The following is an 18,541-nucleotide window of genomic DNA, read 5'->3' on the forward strand; positions in this document are numbered from 1 at the left end:
TCCTCTTCACTTTTTGCCATAAGGGTAGTGTCATCTGCATACCTGAGGTTATTGATATTTCTCCCGGCAATCTTGATTCCAACTTGTGTTTCTTCCAGTCTAGCATTTCTCATGATGTACTCTGCATAGAAGTTAAATAAGCAGGGTGACAATATACAGCCTTGACTTACTCCTTTTCCTATTTGGAAACAGTCTGTTGTGCCATGTCCAGTCCTATCTGTTGCTTCCTGACCTGCATACAGATTTCTCAAGAGGCAGGTTAGGTAGTCTGGTATTCCCATCTCTTTCAGAATTTTCCACAGTTTATTGTGATCCACACAGTCAAAGTCTTTGGCATAGTCAATAAAGCAAAAGTAGATGTTTTTCGGGAACTCTCTTGCTTTTTCCATGATCTATCGGATGTTGGCAATTTGATCTCTGGTTCCTCTGCCTTTTCTGAGCTGTTTCAAATCCTGAAAAATGATGCTGTGAAAGTGCTGCACTCAATATGCCAGCAAATTTGGAAAACTCAGCAGTGGCCACAGGACTGGAGAAGGTCAGTTTTCATTCCAATTCCAAAGAGAGGCAATGCAAAAAAATATATGTGTTAGTATACTGTATTGGTGTTTTCCTTTCTGGCTACTTCACTCCGTATAATAGGCTCCAGTTTCATCCACCTCATTAGAACTGATTCAAATGTATTCTTTTTAATGGCTGAGTAATACTCTATTGTGTATATTCTTGACTTTTATCTCTCTAAATATTTCTTATTCTCTATTATGTTCTCTCTTCTCCTCTGAAATTGAAACTATATATATATTAGAGCTTTTGATGGTGCCCCACAGCTTCTGATGCTGTGTTGTTTTAGGAATTTTTACTGCATAATTTTCATTATCATATCTTCTGGTGGACTGATTCTTTTTTTGGGTGGGGGGTTAGTGCTTAGTTGAGTCTGCCTGTCAAAAGAATTAAGGAATTTCTCATCTCTGTGATTGACTTTTATTTCTAGAATGTCCATTGACTCATAGTTTCTGTTTCTCTTCTGAAATTTCCCATCCATTCATGAATATTGTCTACTTTTTCTACTAGAGTCTTTAGCATATTAACATACTATATAATACCTATCTAGTAATTTTAATAACTGGGTCATATCTGAGTCTGGTTTGGTTGATTGTCTTGAATCCCGACACTAGTTTTCTTCTTCTTCTTCTTCTTCTTCTTGCTTTTTTGTGTGACATAGTTTTTTGTTGGTTTGTTTGAGAGTAGAAGCTAAGATAAATAATGTTTATGCTTACAAAGGCATATATTTTGTATCCCTGTTTTGCTGCTAAATGGTTGCTATGCATGATTGAGTAAATCTAGTTAAGAGTTGGTCTGAGTTTGAGTTTTGTTGTTGCTACTATTAACTTCCATGCCTCATCAACTAAATATTCTGCTAGCCTTACCTAGTGCTTAGATTGGGGGCTAGCATGCATATTGAGTTTTTCTTAATAATTCTGCTCTCTCATATTTTGACCTTTTCTGTGTTACCTGTGCCTTAGAAACCATCCTTCTGTATGCTCTTGCCCTATCTCCCATGGCAGACAACTGGTTCTTAGTACTTAGTTCTTGTCTACTTGGCAGTTACTGAAAAGAATATTATCTTTATCATGGCGTGTCTTGTCTTAAGAAAGTCTGGCATTCCTCGGTTTGTTAGATGGAAATTCTCCAGTGGGCTTGTCTCTCCTCCCCAATGACAGCCAAGTTCTACCTTTTATCTTCAGGAGGTCTTCTGAGTGTTTCGCCAACACTCAGTTCAGGTCAGTTCAGTCACTCAGTCGTGTCCAACTCTTTGCAATCCCGTGAATCGCAGCACGCCAGGCCTCCCTGTCCATCACCAACTCCCGGAGTTCACTCAGACTCACGTCCATCATCCTCTGTCCTCCCCTTCTCCTCCTGCCTCCAACCCCTCCCAGCATCAGGGTCTTTTCCAATGAGTCAACTCTTCGCATGAGGTGGCCAAAGTACTGGGGTTTCAGCTTTAGCATCATTCCTTCCAAAGAAATCCCAGGGCTGATCTCCTTCACAATGGACTGGTGGGATCTCCTTGCAGTCCAAGGGACTCTCAAGAGTCTTCTCCAACACCACAGTTCAAAAGCATCAATTCTTCGGCACTCAGCCTTCTTCACAGTCCAACTTTCACATCCATACATGACCACTAGAAAAACCATAGCCTAGACTAGACGGACCTTAGTTGGCAAAGTAACATCTCTGCTTCTTAATATACTATCTAGGTTGGTCATAACTTTTCTTCCAAGGAGTAAGTGTCTTTTAATTTCATGGCTGCAGTCACCATCTGCAGCGATTTTGGAGCCCAAAAGAATAATGTCTGACACTGTTTCCACTGTTTCCCCATCTATTTCCTATGAAGTGATGGGAGCGGATGCCATAATCGTTTTCTGAATGTTGAGCTTTAAGCCAACTTTTTCACTCTCCTCTTTCACTTTCAGCAAGAGGCTTTTTAGCTCCTCTTCACTTTCTGCCATAAGGGTGGTTTCATCTGCATATCTGAAGTTACTGATGTTTCTAACAGAAATCTTGATGTTGATGCTTCATCTAGCTTAGCATTTTTCATGATGTACTCTGCATATAAGGTAAATAAGCAGGGTGACAATATACAGCCTTGACGTACTCCTTTTCCTATTTGGAACCAGTCTGTTGTGCCATGTCCAGTTCTAACTGTTGCTTCCTGACCTGCATACAGATTTCTCAAGAGGCAGGTTAGGTAGTCTGGTATTCCCATCTCTTTCAAAATTTTCCACAGTTTCTTGTGATCCACACAGTCAAAGGCTTTGGCATAGTCAATAAAGCAGAAATAAATGTTTTTCTGGAATTCTCTTGCTTTTTCCATGATCCAGCAGATGTTGGCAATTTGATCTCTGGTTCCTCTGCCTTTTCTAAAACCAGCTTGAACATCAGGACGTTCCCGGTTCACTTATTGCTGAAGCCTGGCTTGGAGAATTTTGAGCATTACTTTACTAGATTGCGAGATGACTGCAATTGTGAGGTAGTTTGAGCATTCCTTGGCATTGCCTTTCTTTGGGATTGGAATGAAAACTGATCTTTTCCAGTCTTGTGGCCACTGCTGAGTTTTCCAAATTTGCTGGCATATTCAGTGCAGCACTTTCACAGCATCATCTTTCAGGATTTGAAATAGCTCAACTGGAATTCCATCACCTCCACTAGCTTTGTTCGTAGTGATGCTTTCTAAGGCCCACTTGACTTCACATTCCAAGATGTCTGGCTCTAGATTAGTGATCACACCATCGTGATTATCTGGGTCATGAAGATCTTTTTGTTCAGTTCTTCTGTGTATCCTTGTCACCTCTTCTTAATATCTTCTGCTTCTGTTAGGTCCATACCATTTCTGTCCTTTATCGAGCCCATCTTTGCATGAAATATTCCCTTGGTATCTCTAATTTTCTTGAAGAGAACTCTAGTCTTTCCCATTCTGTTCTTTTCCTCTATTTCTTTGTATTGATCGCTTTCTTATCTCTTCTTGCTATTCTTTGGAACTCTGCATTCAGATGCTTATATCTTTCCTTTTCTCCTTTGCTTTCACCTCTCTTCTTTTCATAGCTATTTGTAAGGCCTCCCCAGACAGCCATTTTGCTTTTTTGCATTTCTTTTCCATGGGGATGGTCTTGATCCCTGTCTCCTGTACAATGTCACGAACCTCATTCCATAGTTCATCAGGCACTCTATCTATCAGATCTATGCCCTTAAATCTATTTCTCACTTCCACTGTATAATCATAAGGGATTTGATTTAGGTCATACCTGAATGGTCTAGCGGTTTTCCCTACTTTCTTCAATTTGAGTCTGAATTTGGTAATAAGTAGTTCATGATCTGAGCCACAGTCAGCTCCTGGTCTTGTTTTTGTTGACTGTATAGAGTTTCTCCATCTTTGGCTGTAAAGAATATAATCAATCTGATTTCAGTGTTGACCATCTGGTGATGTCCACGTATAGAGTCTTCTCTTGTATTGTTGGAAGAGGGTGTTTGCTATGACCAGTACATTTTCTTGGCAAAACTCTATTAGTCTTTGCCCTGCTTCATTCCATATTCCAAGGCCAAATTTGCCTGTTATTGCAGGTGTTTCTTGACTTCCTACTTTTGCTTTCCAGTCCCCTATAATGAAAAGGACATCTTTTTTGTGGTTTAGTTCTAAAAGTCTTGTAGGTCTTCATAGAACCATTCAACTTCAGTTTCTTCAGTATTACTCGTTGGGGCATAGATTTGGATTACGGTGATATTGAATGGTTTGCCTTGGAAACGAACAGAGATCTTTCTGTCGTTTTTGAGATTTCATCCAAGTACTGCATTTCGGGCTCTTTTGTTAACCAGGATGGCTACTCCATTTCTTCTGAGGGATTCCTGCCCACAGTAGTAGATATAATGGTCATTTGAGTTAAATTCACCCATTCCAGTCCATTTTAGTTCACTGGTTCCTAGAATGTCGATGTTCACTCTTGCCATCTCTTGTTTGACCACTTTCAATTTGCCTTAATTCATGGACCTGACATTCCAGGTTCCTATGCAATATTGCTCTTTACAGCATTGGACCTTGCTTCTATCACCAGTCACATCCACAGCTGGGTATTGTTTTTGCTTTGGCTCCATCCCTTCATTCTTTCTGGAGTTATTTCTCCACTGATTTCCAGTAGCATGTTGGGTACCTACTGACCTGGGGAGTTCCTCTTTAAGTATCCTATCATTTTGCCTTTTCATACTGTTCATGGGGTTCTCAACACTAGATAACTCTAATGGTTGAACCCAGGATAGTTGTCTACCAACAAGACCCAATATATAAGGCTTACTGTTTCAGCCTTTCCCCTTTCCCCAGTTGAAATAAATCTTCACCTGTGTCCTAGAGACAACAAGGTTTGCTTCCCTTCCATGAAAGGCTAAAGCGTTTTCTTTTCTAGGCATGTAGACTCACGCAGTTTGTGCTTTTCCCACAGCAGAGGCCGCTCCCTCTCCCCAGGTCTTCATAACCAACAGAGGCTTTCACTGAGCTCCCTTTCAGTCATTCTCATAAGCACCCCCACAGAAACATGTGAGAAGATCCTGTGAGCTGGTGTAAAATCTACCAGTATCTGTGGTCTCTTGGGATTTTATAGTCTCACACAAGCCCATTTTGGCCTTTAGCAATATGTTAAACATTTTAGCTGAATTCTTCCTGTCCATTTGAGCGGTACCTGACAACTCTTACTCCTGTGTTCTGCCAAGGAGAACCAGTGTTCAACCCCCTCTCCTTAAAGGAACATTTCTTTCATTAGATTTTAGGCCTTAAATGTCAATTTTCTGAAAACTTCAAAGAAATATGATTTCATGGTTTATTTGGCTTTTTTGTTACTGTTGTTAGAATGAGAACAACACTCTATAGATTCCTACATTCCAGGCAGAAGCAGAGCAACATTTTCTACTATTCTTTATGGTTCTGCTGTTTTAATATTTTCTTGCTCTTTCCTCTTATCATATCTGCCTGGATATTTATATTGTTTCCTTCCCCTTTTTGGTTTATGTTGTGATAAACATATATTCTTTTTTATTGTTTTGTTGTATTGGTTCTCACTAGAGGTGTACCACCCTTAGGAAAGGCATTTTGAAAATTTGTTGGGACAATTTGTTTGTCTCAAGCGATTCAAAAGAACTGTTGTTCATTAGTGGGTAAATAATAAATACTAGGTGCTAGACATATTGTCTCATGTTCACATAGTTTTAAATATCCCACCAGTCATGTAAGTAAAAACTAGTTTTATAGTAAAAACTATGAAACTATGGCATAGTTTTATAACATATATTTATTTCATATAGAAACACAATTTTAAAAATAAGTTTAGTAAATAATAAATTTCATAGAATACAACTTTCTTTTGTTCTGAATTTGACAAAATTCTGGTCACTTTTAGAAATAACTTTTCTTTGGCAATGTTGCTTATAAAGTTTGAGTCACAAATGCAACATCCTCTATCAGCCTATATTTCTAACTTTGGAACTTAGTCATTCTACTGTTATTAATATCAGCCTACTTCATTTATGTCTTCTAATATTGTCACACATAAGCATTTACATGTTGAAATAATTTTTCATTTGGTAAGCCACTGAGATTCTGAGACTATTTGTTACAAAACATAACCTAGGAGAACTTCTCTGATAGTCCATTGGTTAAGACTCTACCCTTCCAATACAGGGAGCATGTTCGATCCCTGGTTGGGGAGCTAAGATCTCAGAGGTTGCATGGCATGGCCATAAATAAATAAATAAAAATATAACCTAGCAAAGCTAACACACACAGTTAAATTCTCTGGAACAATTCATATTTCTTGGAGAAAAGTTCTGAGTCAACCCTCTGTCTCTAATCAGTCCTACATCACCTGCATTCTTTTATTTAACATTGCTGATGCTTCTAAAATGTGAATGACACCATTCCTTATTTCCAGAACTGCTATATGTGTGTTTCTGGTCTTCATAATTGACTGAAAATTTATGTGGGAATCTTTGGCAGGGGGATGCTTATGCTATCTTCTCCAACTTTGGTGGGGGGATGTCTTCATAATTTACACGGGAATCTTTGGTGGGGGTATGTCTTATGCTATCTTCCCCAACTTAACATGGAGGGCCTTCATATTCACTGATACTAGTTACCTTGATTGACCATGATTCAATCCCAGACTCCTCTGGAAAAAAACTCAAAACAAAGAGAAGGCAAGTAATAGAGACCTAAAATAATTTCCATTTCCTATGGATATAGGAAGGATAAAGAGATGGAAATAAGAGATAAAGAAAGGCTCCCCTGAAAAGACAAAATTGGTGCTTTACAAGGCCTCATTGGTTTATTCATCACAAACCTATTTTTTTTTTTAATGTAGCATGTTTCTGAAAATAAAGCTCCATTCAAAGAGGGTGAAAAAAAATTCACACACTCTAGGGAGCCAGATGGTCTTTTATTCATAAAATTCTATAACTTCAGGATATTATAAAACTTTTAAACAAATAGATGCCATAAAGTATACTGATTTCAGCCTGAAAGTAGTTATTTTTCAAATGTCAATATATAAACTATCATGCACAATAGTCAATGAATATGAATAAGTCATTTTGAATTTAAACTGCTATAAAGAGGACATTGGTTGCTTTAACAGTTTAGAGTATTTCTTTTTCCCTTTACTGGCAAAGCAAAGAACAGATGATTGAAATGGGTTGACTACAATTAAGAAATAAAAAAAGAAACGTGACAGATATATTTATTAACTTCAGAAATTTAACATTTTCTAAACATTTGTCTATGACATTTGACATGGTAAATACTCACAAATTCTCAGAGCTAGATGAAAGAGGTTTGGGGGGAATTTTTAGGAGGGAGGCTTTTTTTTTTTTTTTTTTTTTGCTGTGGAAGAATTATTTGTCTCAAAATAGAGTGAAAATTATGCTAAGAAATTAGAAAATGAAGAGAGGGAGAATGGAGGAAAGAGGGAGAGAGAGAGGCAAGGTAGAAGTAAGGAAAGTTTGAAAAGTAGGAGAAAGGAACAGACAAGCACATAAGGAAGCAGGACAAAGATTTTCCAGACAAGCTTATCCAAAGTCTTACGGCAACTGTATTTTCCCATTACAAAGAAGTTGCTCCAAAAGTAAACATCTGCAAAATGTTATTTTATTAAATGTTGCTGTTGCTTTTATAAATAGAGCTGGTATACAGTAGAGGTCTGAATTCCTGTGTAGGGATTGAAATGGCTAAATGGAGCAGCATAAATTGAAATGTGCAATAGTATGCCTGATAGTCATAACTTGCAATCTTCATGTGATGAAAATCTTGGTTCCAGTGCCTTGAATTTTAAATTTTCATATATAAAATTATGGTAATACACAAATTTTTCTAATTTGATCTTTGGTGAATTATGTTTTCTGTAGTTTCTGTGGAAAGACTCAATTCTTGTCTCGATGAATGTTGGTGTATTTTTCACTAGGTTCAAAATACAAAAGCAGGATATGGAGATCTCTAGGTAAAGATTCCGGAGAAGGCAATGGCACCCCACTCCAGTACTCTTGCCTGGGAAATCCCATGGACGGGGGAGCCTGGTAGGCTGCAGTCCATGAGGTCATGAACAGTTGGACACAACTGAGTGACTTCACGTTCACTTTTCACTTTTCATGCATTGGAGAAGGAAATGGCAACCCACTCCAGTGTTCTTGCCTGGAGAATCCCAGGGATGGGGGAGCCTGTGGGCTGCCGTCTCTGGGGTCGCACAGAGTCGGTCACGACTGAAGCGACCTAGCAGCAGCAGCAGCAGCAGCAGGTAAAGATTCTTTAGAAGAAATGACAAAGGAGAGGGGCAGATAAGTTCCTTCTCAAGCTGTTTACTCTGCTTAACTTCTACATGCCATTAGTTTCTCCTTGCTTTCCAGAGTTTCCACATCTTGGATGTCCAGTATTGGTCAATGAAATATGGGGGACAGATAACTTGTCTCTAATTTATAGCTTTGCAGCTTGAGAGGAATTGCATTCAGGGAACTGGAATTAAAGAACCACCTTAAAAACCTTATCTCTACCTGGATCCAGTATAGATTTTGAGATCTTTAACATTAAGTCTAAGCCTGAAGTCATAACGGATATCTTGGGAGGTAAGTGCATTTTTGCATGTAGAAGAAATAGAAATAATTTATGACAAGAATGTAGACTAATAGAGATGAATGAGGCAAAAACACCCACTCTGGAACCCAACACCAAGAGAAGGGACAACAACTGCTGACTCTGCTCAGCCAGTCAGTTCAGTCTCTCAGTCATGTTAACTCTTTGTGAACTGCAGTGTGCCAGGCTTCCCTGTCCATCACCAATTCTCAGAACTTGCTCAAACTCATGTCCATTGAGTCAGTGATGCCATCCAGCCATCTCATCCTCTGTTATCCCCTTTTCCTCCTGCCTTCAATCTTTCCCAGCATCGGGGTCTTTTCCAATGAGTCAGTTCTTTGCATTAGGTGGCCAAAGTATTGGAGCTTCAGCTTCAGCCTCAGTCTTTCCAATGAATATTCAGGGCTGATTTCTTTTAGGATTGACTGGTTTGATCTCCTTGCAATCCTAGGGACTCTCAAGAGTCTTATCCAACACCACAGTTCAAAAGCATCAATTCTTCTGCACTCAGCTTTCTTTATAATCCAGTTCTCACATCCATACATGACCAGTGGAAAAACCATAGCTTTGACTAGACAGACCTTTGTTAGCAAAGTAATGTCTCTGCTTTTTAATATGCTGTCTAGGTTTGTATAGCTTTTCTTCCAAGGAGCAAGCATCTTTTAATTTCATGGCTGCAATCACCATCTGCAGTGATTTTGGAGCCCAAGAAAATAAAAGGTAATAAAGTACTTAAAACTTAGGTCTCACAGTGGTATCTACAATATTCACTTTTAAAAATGAATTTTGGGGATTATTGAATTAAATTCTTCAGTCCTTTAAAAATATACATTCTACCTATAAAAATATAAATAAGATAATTATAAACATGAGAAATAAGGCAAAAATACTAAGATGCGTACATTTGGTACGATTTATATCTTAAGTCTTCTAAATGGAAATATTGAAAATTAAAGTTGTCTGACTCTTTGGGGCTATACAGTCCATGGAATTCTCCAGGCCAGAATACTAGAGTGGGTAGCCTTTCCCTTCTCAAGGTGATTTTCCTAACCCAGGCATCAAACCCAGATCTCCCGAATTGCAGGCGGATTCTTTACCAGCTGAGCTACACGGGAAGCCCAAATGGAAGTACTGGAAGAAGTAAAACTACCACTTTGAAAATACTGCCTCGGGCGAAAGCTGTGTTGCCAAATATGGAGCTGAAGATAAAGTGAGTGATAAAATAAAGAAACAAATCAAGTATTATGGCACCTCAACAAATAAAACATAAGTATCTGATGAATCCTGATGGTTGAAGTGACAGAGTAACCACTGTGACTTCCTCAATTTGTCAAGTGTACCCTTAGAATATTTGTACTTTTAGAAAATATTTTATGAAAAGTATTACATGCACTTTGCCATAAAGTCAACTATAGAATGTACAAAACCATAGACTGCAAGAGACACTGTAAGAAGAGTATTTGTTCTACAACTTAACATTTATTTGGACTGTTCACCCATATTACGGGCTTCCCAGGTTGTGCTAGTGGTAAAGAACCCACTTGCCAATGCCCATGACGTAAGAGATGCGTGTTAAGTCCCTGAGTCAGGAAGATCCCCTGGAGAAGGGCGTGGCAACCCACTCCAGTATTCCTGCCTGGAGAATCCCATGGACAGAGGAGCCTGGTGGGCTAGAGTCCATAGAGTCGCAAAGAATCAGACACAGCTGAAGAAACTGCATGCACATGCATCCATACTGTAAGCTAAAGGTGTTCTGTACCTCGTTCAGAGAAAATCCTACTTATAGGTTCACAGAAATTACCTTTTCAAAGATAACCCACCCATTCTTGTTAATTGACATCATTCAGTTCAGTTCAGTTCAGTTCAGTCGCTCAGTCGTGTCCGACTCTTTGCGACCCCATGAACTGCAGCACGCCAGGCCTCCCTGTCCATCACCAACCCCCAGAGTTCACTCAAACTCATGTCCATCGAGTCGGTGATCCCATCCAGCCATCTCATCTTCTGTTGTCCTCTTTTCCTCCTGCCCCCAATCCCTCCCAGCATCAGAGTCTTTTCCAAGAGTCAACTCTTCGCATGAGGTGGTCAAAGTACTGCAGTTTCAGAACCCAAGTCTGCATCACAGTGTCACAGCTGGATCATTTGCTTTTTATGATAACAAGTGCTGCTAATGTTTATGCCCATTGGAAAAGGGAACTTGGGTTGGAGGAGGGAAGGAAACCATTATTTCATGTTTTCCAGGACTAGAAAAATAACACTGAATAGGACACTTTTAAGATGATTATCTTTTTTCATTAGTTTAAAGTGACTTTTTGAGAGATTATCTTTAGAATAGTTGGCAAAAGGTACAGTAATTTACACATATTAAGCACACACTGTGTAAATTTTTTTTCCTTTTGGAAGAAAGTCTTTTATTTTGCCAGGCAAAAATATACTTAAAACCTAAGAGTTTGTTGGTTGATTCTTCCTTGTTTTACTGGGTTAAAAGACTTTACTTAGCCACACTATTCATTAAGTAAGTGATTTTTTAATGTTATATCAGTTTCAGTAAACAGCCTTCAAAAATAGTCTTTTGGTGGAGCAAGAACACCTTTGTGCCAGCTGCATTTGAATTTAATTGTGTTATTACAGTACACAATTATAGGAACTCAAAAGTAACAAAACACCCCACTGAAACCTCAAAGTAAAAAACACCACCAAAAATTAAACTGCTACTTTTGGACACATCATTTATATAAGAGACAAGGGAAAGAAAGCCAGCTTTTTCTCCTTTATATATGTCTTCAGACATCACTTTAAAAATAAAAAAGAGAGTTTAAAAACAGAGAAAAGAAAATCCATATATTGTTCACCTACCATGTGTGTTATCTGTTATCCATGATGAAGATAGAAAAATAAAGGAAACCATTCTTGATCTAGAGAGCTACCAGGTTTAATGCCAGTTCAGATGCAGTTTATTCTTGCTTTCTCTGGGTAAGATCTAATAGCAGCAAAATGTTATTTACAATTTTCTTCATCGTGATTTTATCAAATCTCTAATCAAGCAAAAAGGAAATAATAAAGCCTTCCTGAAATGAAAACTTTCAAATCTTCAAACTATAGCCCAATGTCAGCTTTTCCTCATCTTCAATGGATCTTCAGGGGCAGCTTGCTTCACTAGAGCCAGCCCTACCACTTCCAATCTCTATAGATTCCATGGCCTGAGGGAGGGAATAAGCTATAGTCTAATGCCATTAACAAAAGAATCCACACAATATAGTGTAGTGGCCTAATTTACATAGGGTTTTTAAAGAGTTCATGTAAAGAGATTGATGAAAATTAGCACATATCTGGGGATTTCACCTGTAGCTTAAGTGAACAAATAAGATTAGTAATACATTTTACAAGAGATTTTTTTAAATATCATAAACAGTCGAATACCAGAGTTCTTCTCTTCTTCCTTTGAATATGGAAAAAACAGAAACTATGATCATGATAGCCAAGAAAAAAGATAAATAGCTTTTTAATTATATGAAGTATTTGCCACGTGCATCTAAACTCTGTCTCTTCATTCATTGTACTTTTATGGTCACTAGAATATTAATACTCATTATCCTTCTTGTCTTTATCTTGCTACAAAGGGCAGTGAACAATTCCGAAATTTTTGAAGAGTTTTGGTTTGTTTTTTTTTTTTGGTCAACATGATTTAGTTAGTCAGTTCAGTCGCTCAGTCATGTCCAACTCTTTGTGACCCCATGGACTGCAGCACTGCAGCTTCACTTGTCAGCTTCCCTGTCCTTCACAAATTCCCAGAGCTTGCCAAACTCATGTCCATTGAGTCGGTGATGCCATCAAACCATCTTATCCTCTGTTGTCCCCTTCTCCTCCTGCCTTCAATCTTTCCCAGCATCATGGTCTTTTCAAATGAGTCAGCTCTTCGTATCAGGTAGCCTAAATATCAGAGCTTCAGCTTCAGCCTCAGTCCTTCCAATGAATATTCAGGGTTGATTTCCTTTAGAATTGACTGGTTTGATCTCCTTGCAGTCCAAGGGACACTCAAGACTCTTCTCCAACACCACAGTTCAAAAGCATCAATTCTTCGGTGCTCAGCTTTCTTTATAGTCCAGCTGTCACATTCATACATGACTACTGGAAAAACCATAGCTTTGACTAGATAGATCTTTGTTGGCAAAGTAATGTCTCTGCTTTTTTAATATGCTGTCTAGGTTGGTCATAACTTTTCTTCCAAGGAGCAAGAGCCTTTTAATTTCATGGCTGCAGTCACCATCTGCAGTGATTTTGGAGCCCAAGAAGATAAAGTCTGTCACTGTTTCCATTGTTTCCCCAACTGTTTGCCATGAAGTAATGGGACCAGATGCCGCAGTCATCGCTTTTGGAATGTTGAGTTTTAAGCCAGCTTTTCACTCTCCTCTTCACTTTCATCAAGAGGCTCTTTAGTTCCCCTTTGCTTTCTGCCATAAGGGTGGTGTCATCTGCATATCTGAGATATTGATATTTCTCGCAGCAATCTCAATTCCAGCTTGTGTTTCAACCAGCCTGGCATTTTGCATGATGTACTCTGCATATAAGTTAAGTAAGCAAGGTGACAATATTTAGTCTTGACTTACTCCTTCCCCCGTTTGGAACTAGTCCGTTGTTCCATGTCCAGTTCTAATAGTTGCTTTTTGACCTGTATACAGATTTCTCAGGAGGCAGGTAAGGTGGTCTGGTATTCCCATCTCTAAGAATTTTCCAGTTTGTTGTGATACACACAGTCAAAAGCTTTAGTGTAGTCAATAAAGCAGAAGTAGATGTTGTCAACAAGATTAGTTTTTCCAAAGATTTCTCATCAAATGCCAATATGATCTATAATTTATTTGAATTTTAACCACAACTAATTCCAGTTTTGAAGCTTATAATTTTGACTTCTAAACAGAAAATTATTGAATAGCATCCAGACAAAAGCAAAGTATATAGAATGGTTAATGACAAACATGAAACATTCCTTAGGTGGAAATTTATAAATGTCTCCTGAATAAGTGTCTTTTGGATAATTTTGGTGTTGTTTTTGTTGTTATTTTGTAGCAAAATAGGTAAAACTAAGTTAAGCAGTGTTTTTGTTGAAGAAATTCTCAAAGCTCTTCGTGTGGTAATATGCATTGTCAATCTTTAAGCAAAAAATATACTACACAGTCATTCTCAAACTTAATTAGAAATATCTTTTTTCCTTTTTTTTTCTTAAACAATCTTCCTTGACTGGTTTTCTTGATAGCAAACTGGATAACAAACAGAGAGGTTACCTTGCAGTTTAAATGTGGTCCATGCATGCATGGGTATCACTCACTACAGTAGAAAGTCTGAATCTCAGGCACCACCCAGACCTACTGAATTATATCTGCAAGATTCCCAAGGAGATACTTTGCATATTTAAGTCTGAGAAGACTTGGGTTAGAAGATAATTCTGAGTCCAAGGAGACAAATGTTTATATTTAGATAAGCATGATGCACAATCATCTTTGTGCAATGTAAGTAAAGGGAGTCAGAATATGCCCCCCTCCTCAAATAATGCCACTTTGGCATAAGGATTGCTTTGAGCAGAGGCAATTGAAAATCAACAGATACAGAAATAGTTCTCTGCTCTCTCCTTGTCTTCCTAAAAGCAGCCATACAATTGCCTTTGAGGAAGGCGCTCACTTCCCATACTAGGGAGAGAAGAAATACATTTAACTTATAAGATGAGGAGTTGACACCATGATGAGTTTGCATAAACAGACCTTACTAAAATAGTCCTTACATGCTATTACTTCTTTCATGTTTTTCTTAGTTACTTTCACAAAATTTTTTATCTCTTCAAGCCGAAACCCTCTGTCCTTTGCTAAAAAGGAATTTAAGCCCTGAGTCCAACTGCCTGTTTGAAGTTTATATCTTTCGGGGGAACTCCCATACTAGTAATAAAAATTGTGTCCTTTTATTCCTTTTAATCTGTCTTTTTTTTTCAGTATGATCTTCAGGCCCCTATGCATAGAATCTAAGAGAGTAGAGGAAATGTTTTTCCTATCTGATAATGAACTTCATGAGGACAGGAATTGTTTGGCTCAGAGATGCATCCCTAGCACTCAAAATAGTGTCTGTGAAACATCATAGGTATTCAATAAATATCTATGGTATTCAATAAATATCCATCAATAAATGGATGTACTGACTTGCTACCCCAGCAATGCTTGAATTATCTATCATATACGTTCTCCACAGCACTTAGTCTTAATGGAACATTGTATTTGATACATCAAGGGGTGGATCATTAGCTTAGGGAAGAAATGATAGTCTTCTAAGAGGGAAGTTACTTCCAAGAGTATCGTTCAGCCTCCCAGATAGACTAAATTCATTGCATATATTTTTTTAAAACTGGAAATTAGGGAATAACTAACAAATATACATTCCATTGGTCATGGAAGTGGGATTTCCTGCATTTTATCATTAGAATATTTAAATTGACTATATTTCAGCAACTTCCCTTCAAATTCTCCAAGGTCAGTTTTACTTCACTCTGTGAGGCTGACTTGCTACAGGGATTTTTTGGTGTGTGATCTTCACTCTGGGCCTCTTTCTTCCTCCCATCTCTGATTCTCAGTCACATTCCTATAGATTATAAGCCTGAAACTACCCCATGGTTTCTAACACTAATGTGATTTTCAGTCAAGCTCCTAATTATCTTTATAAATTGAGATAACAGATTTATCTATTAAGAGTAATTATGGAATAGCTTTGTGGAATTATAAAATATGGATATACTTTGTGATTCAATAATGTGGAGCTTTCATCTTAAAAAATACTATAAAAGCGAAATTCAAAATAAATGTGTAGTTACTGTAATCAGGGGCATCTTTAAGTGATGACAAATATAGTTTTGTTTATATAAGGTCTGAAGATGTACTGAAGAATCTCCTTCCCAGTACCATCACCACAAAATAGTTCTCTCTTTATGTTAATACAGATTCATACTTGCCATCAGTAACTTGTTAAGAGGGGCTTCCCAGGACGTTCAGTGGGTAAAGAATCTGCTTACAATGCAGGTTTGATCCATGGTTGGGAAGATCCCCTGAAGGAGGGAATGGCAACCCACTCAGGTATTCTTGTTTAGAGAATGCCATGGACAGAGGAGCCTGGCAGGCTACAGTCCCTTGGGTCACAAAGAGTCAGACACAACTGAGTGATACAGCTCCTTAAGAAACCCAGTCCTTCACCTCTGGTCTTGCATTCTTTCCAGTATCTGCCTTCTCCAGCTATTCCCTCCCTACTGTATTCTCTAATGTTCTGGACTATTAGACATTTCTCAGAAAGAGTCCATTCCTGTGGACCATTGCTTAAGCCATTGCGTAGAATACCCAGGCCACTCTTTCTTCTGCTCAATTCTCTGCCTATGTTCCAGTAAAGTGAATTCACATAAAGTATAAACCCTTCAGAGCATAGCTTAACTATTAGCTTTAGAAAGACTTCTCTTACTTCTCAGATGAGCTTTACTGTACTGTACTAGTTTTATTTCTTCCAGATAAATCACTTAACGTATGGGAATATATTGAATCCCTATCTCACCACATATACCTAATTAGGTCTTGCTAGATTATGAGCTGCTCAGGGAAGGGTGTCACATTTTTCGTTACATATTCCCAGCATCACAGTACCTAGCATCACAGACTGACTCACTCCTCCAATAAGCATTTTAAGGCATTCAAAAATGGAAAGATCAGTGAATTTGTAAATAATTTAACTTGAAAAGGATGTAAGTAATGCACCTTTTCTAAGTAAGCATATCCAAATTCAATTTAGCATATCATTTTTTTTCTAATTCAGCTTTCAAATATTTTATGTAGCAGTATTATAACAATAGCCACAACTTATCAAGTATCCACCATGAAGCAAGCACTATGCTAGGTACTTTGATACAGAGAGACAGACTTCTTTGAAGTACTTAATGGCTTTATCGAGTTCCAAAGTAAAAGAAAATACTCCTTCCTTGGTATTTTGTGTCTTTCAAGAAATTAATACATTTCATCTAAGTTGTTGAATTTGTGTATTTCCACCCAAGCTCAAGTATTCCTCCTTGAGCAGTTATTTGTATACTCATGCTCTTACAGCTTTATTCACAATAGTCAGAAGTGAAGTAAACTTTACATGAAAGGATAGGCATTGTATGTTTTGACTTATATGAGGTTCCTTGAACAGTCAAATTAATAAAGAAAGCAGAATAGTTGTTTTCAGGGGCTGGAAAGAAGAAGACATGGGAGTGTTATTATTTAACGGGTATATAGTTTTAGTTTGGGAAGAAGAAAAAGTTCTGGAGATTAATGGTGATAATGATTGCATAAAAATATGAACATATTTTGTGCCACTGAACTGTACATATACAAATGTTAAAATGATAAATTTCGTGTATATTTAGCCACAATTTAAAATTTCTTTATGGGGATTCCATGGTAGGTCAGTGGTAAGGAATCTGCCTGCAACACAGGAGACAAGGGTTCAGTTCCTAGTCCAGGAAGATCCCACATGAAATGGAGCAACTAAACTCGTGCACCACAACCATTAAACCTGTGCTCTAGAGCTCATGAGCCTCAACTACTAAGCCTACATGGCACAACGAATGAGGTCCACAGGCCCTAGAACCTGTGCTCCACAACAAAAGAAGCCACCACAATGAGAAGCCTGCATTCCACAACTAGAGAGTACCCCCAGCTCGCCAACTAGCGAAAAACCCATGCATCAACGAAGACCCAGCACAGTCAAAAACAAATAAATAAATTATAAGGAAAAATTTCTTATGGACTAAAGTACAAAATATAACAAACTAAAACAAAGACACTAGAAGAAAACATGGAATGTTTTAAAGTTTGAGCTATAAAAACACAAAATTCAAGGATAGTAGAAAAATAATTTGATACATAAGATACAAAGTGCACATGCTAAATCACTTCAGTCATGTCCGACTCTGTGAAACCCTATGGACTATAGCCCACCAGGCTCTTCAGTGTATGGATTCTCCAAGCAAGAATACTGGAGTGAATTGCCATTCCCTCCTCAGGGGATCTTCCCGACCCAGGGATCAAAACCATCTCTTTTGTCTCCTGCATTGGCAGGTGGGATCTTTACCACTAGCACCACCTGGGAAGCCCAATATACAAAGAATTCCTTCTAAAATATAAGAGAAAGCAAATAAACCAAATACAAAACAAACAAATAATCAGAATAGACAATTCAGACTATCCATCTCAAAACAGAAGAACATATCCAAAAATAATTCTCCACTGATTGCTTTAAGCACAAAAACTAAATACAAAATATTAGCAGAAAATGCAACATGTTTTGGATATGCTTGGTATGCAAAGCACTTGCTGTACCAAATCCAGAAGCTATAAAGAAAATAAATAAATTTGACTATCCAAAAAATTTAAATCCGTATTACAGAGGCATCATAAAAAAGTAAAATGTTTGGGAACGCATGTAAGAATTAAAGATTTTAAAATTAAAAAAATTTAAAAAAAAACTAAAAAAAAAAAAAAAGTAAAATGACCATCCAAAAAGGCCTGTGATATTATTCTTTTTAACACAGTGAGTTATATATAGGAGGTGCTTTATGCCATGCTGTTTGGTCACTAAGATGTGTCTGACTCTTTGCATCCACATGGACTGAGCCTGCCAGGCTCCTCTGTCCATGGGATTCTCCAGGCAAGAATACTAGAATGGGTTGTCATTTCCTTCTCCAGGGGATCTTCCCAGATCAGGGATCAAACCATCGTCTCTTGCATTGGCAGGTGGATCTTTTACCACTGAGACACCTGGGAAGCCCTATTAATCCTGTTTTGGTCATATCATTTGTAAATAGCTTCTCGTATTCAGTAGGCTGTCTTTTCATTCTGT

This window comes from Ovis aries, chromosome 1 (genome assembly GCF_016772045.2).
Source record: "Ovis aries strain OAR_USU_Benz2616 breed Rambouillet chromosome 1, ARS-UI_Ramb_v3.0, whole genome shotgun sequence".
NCBI lineage: Eukaryota > Metazoa > Chordata > Mammalia > Artiodactyla > Bovidae > Ovis > Ovis aries.